The sequence below is a fragment of the Pseudophryne corroboree genome, chromosome 8, assembly GCF_028390025.1.
Source record: "Pseudophryne corroboree isolate aPseCor3 chromosome 8, aPseCor3.hap2, whole genome shotgun sequence".
In the NCBI taxonomy this organism is placed as follows: domain Eukaryota; kingdom Metazoa; phylum Chordata; class Amphibia; order Anura; family Myobatrachidae; genus Pseudophryne; species Pseudophryne corroboree.
Genome location: NC_086451.1, coordinates 337,293,429 through 337,296,403, shown reverse-complemented (window position 1 = coordinate 337,296,403; position 2,975 = coordinate 337,293,429). Strand labels below are relative to the sequence as shown.

The 2,975-nt window shown below is 44.2% G+C and overlaps 1 pseudogene; it reads right to left on the bottom strand.

Annotated features, from left to right (window-relative positions):
* Positions 1 to 1,326: 1,326 nt before the first annotated feature.
* LOC134949981 (5S ribosomal RNA) lies at positions 1,327 to 1,445 on the bottom strand (annotated as a pseudogene).
* Between the last annotated feature and the right edge of the window lie 1,530 nt (positions 1,446 to 2,975).

Below are 2,975 nucleotides of genomic sequence, written 5' to 3'. Positions count from 1 at the left end.
TCATTTATGTTTCACATACACCTTATACACACAGCCTGAAGGTCATTTAATACAATATTTTTAATAACTGTGTGTATTAAACAAAGTTTGTGTACATTGAGCCATCAGAAAACAAAGGTTTCACTATCTCACTCTCACTCAAAAAAGTCTGTATTTCGGAATATTCCGTATTTCGGATATTTGGATATGGGATACTCAACCTGTACTACTGTAGCTGTCATTCCCACTGGCTTTTTGCTCTGTCTCCACCACCTCCACTCCTCTTTAATTCTCTCCTTCCCCTATTTCCGTTCTGCTGGGAGGGAAAGGAGGGGATTTATTAAATCTTGGTTAGAAATTAAAATGGTGAGAGATAAAGTACCAGCCATTCAGCAGTGTTTCTAGAGAGGAGGGGACCCGTGTGCAGACTCCGTGTGTGGGCCCCCTCCTCTCCTGTAGCCATCATCACCGCTGCTTGCGCTCTCAGCTCTGAGACTCTGGCCCAGTGCCAGAGTCTACAGCGCATGCGCTGGACTCAGAAAAATGGCCGTCGCGCCATTTTTTCAGAGTCCTGCGCATGCGCTGTAGACTCTGGCACTGTGCCAGAGTCTCTAGCGCTCAGTGCGCTAGCAGCGGTGGTGACGTCTATGGGAGAGGAGGGGGCCCACACACAGTCGCCGATGGAAGCCGGAAAGGTAATTATAGAAGAAATGGGTGCAGTGTGTGCGGTGTGGGCCCCTCTGGACCCAGGGGCCCATGTGCACCGCACACCCTGCACCCATTATAGATATAAGAAGAAAAGGAATTACAGAAGACTCTTGTGTGGGTGCACTCTTGTTTTTAAATTGTTAGTATGAAAATATTAAAACAAAACTTTTATTATCTCATAATTGCTAGAAAAAGATCCACACTTTTATAATCCACTACAATTAATTAAACAAACTATATTGTTACCCATGTAGACCACCAATATCTATGAGAGGTGTCACCTCTATTTGATGGGTCTATTGGGAATTTTTATCTCACAAAAAATTGGAAATGTTCTGGTTAGTCTATGTTATTAGACTTCAGGAGGGATGTAGACACTCAGGCTCTACACCCTGATCCTATCCCACCAGCACAAGCTCAGCTTGTATTAATAGGACCTCCAAGGGTCATTGATCCGAAGTATTATCAGGAGTATAGATCCTTATTCGCATTGGCAAATGTCAGATCTGTGAAATGTCAAGGAAGACGGTACTTGGAGAGAGTCAAAGTTTAAGTGACACAGGTCAGATAGATGAGCAGAAAGAGATGATTGAAGAAAATGTGGTGATCCTGCTGTTGGTTTCGAGTCGAGAAGGTCACGAATTACAACACCGGGTATTCTCTGGGGGTCACCCTCACAGATACTGACCCAGCCCACCACCGTTTTGCTTCCAAGATCGGACGAGATCGGGCTCTGTCGGTGGGGTATGGTAGTAATTCCTTGGGCCTTCTATAGCCGACTCACCAATGAGAGTGCACCTAGGGAAGATTCGGGAGAGAGAGAGAGCAAATAAGGGCGGATCTGCTGTCCATGTTAGGCACAGGGTAACCTGTGGATCATGGATGAGAGTCCGCAGATATATGGAGAGGAATAAAGGTATAGAAAGAAGAAAGAAAGCTTGATGTCAAGACAAAATGCTGTCAGAAATTGACAGTGATGAGTATACATAAAACCAGTTAACTGAGAATATCAGGTTATATTCAGTAATTGATCTATTGACGGAAAATGGAGATAACGAGTAATGGAAAAGAGAGATTGATACACAGCCCCTGAGGGGTACTCGTCATCACACTTATTCACACCTATACTACAAAGGGCAAATACACAAATACTATGTATACCATATCACATAACTGGTGAATAAGAAAAATAGCGGTGTGATAATCCTGCCTGGATTCCTAGATAAACCTGATTAGGTCTGATTATTATCTTATATAGAGCTACAGAGCTATAACGTCAAGCATTAGTATACAGGTGTTTCAAGTGATCCACAATCTCGGATGTGTATAGGGGGTATCCCTATTGACAGTATAATCGAGAGTGGGGGTAGACAGGCCCCTAGGATGCTGACTTATAAAATGCTTAGACAAATGTCATTATTAATTCTGTACTCAATGCTATCTAGACAAGGTTACTAAAATAACATAATAACAATAAGTAGTTGGGATAATATTGCTGAAACACGTAGCAATAACAATTTAAGAGAAAAAAAAGGAAAAGCAAGGGGGAGGGGGGGGGGGGGGGGGGAAATGGTGAGGAAAATATATAGTAACAATCACTGCCCAGATCCCTGGGCTGCCCTGATGACAAAGGGGGGCATGTCGGATTGCTGCCTGGGTATGTGGGATCAAATGAAAAATCAATCCCAGAAGAAACAAAAAATATATAGAAAAGTGTACCGGTCCCTGTCCAGGTCCCTGGGTCAGTCACTGAATAACGGGATGCAAAATGTGGGGTTGGACATCACACCCATTAGTTCATGGGTGAGGATATAGTGCGTGGAAGGTGTGGTAATAGTGTGAACTTGTGTCGCAGGGACATAGATAGATGTGGGGTTAGACATCACACCCATTAATTCTTGGGTGTGGGCATGGTGAATGAGCCTGCGGGGAGGGGGGGGGGTTGTTAGTTGGGGGAAGAGGGGATAGGATGAGTGAACCCTATAGTGCATTAAATTTCGCCACAACACAATGCATAGGTTGCCTAGCAACCTGAAAATTACGTCACTTCTGCTGAGCAGAGCGGAGGTCCAAGGACGATTTTAGCAATTAAGCACATTGCAGCTATTGGCTAACAGCCACCCATATGGGTATTTAAACCCATATCACCACATCATATCAGCAGCATTGGAAGTGAACAAGCCCGCAGGACGGGTGAAACGCGTTTTCCAGCATTTCAGCATGACCTATCCCAGCATCCCAGCATGAATCACTTCAACATCAACCAAGGACTGAAGTAGTGGAATTTT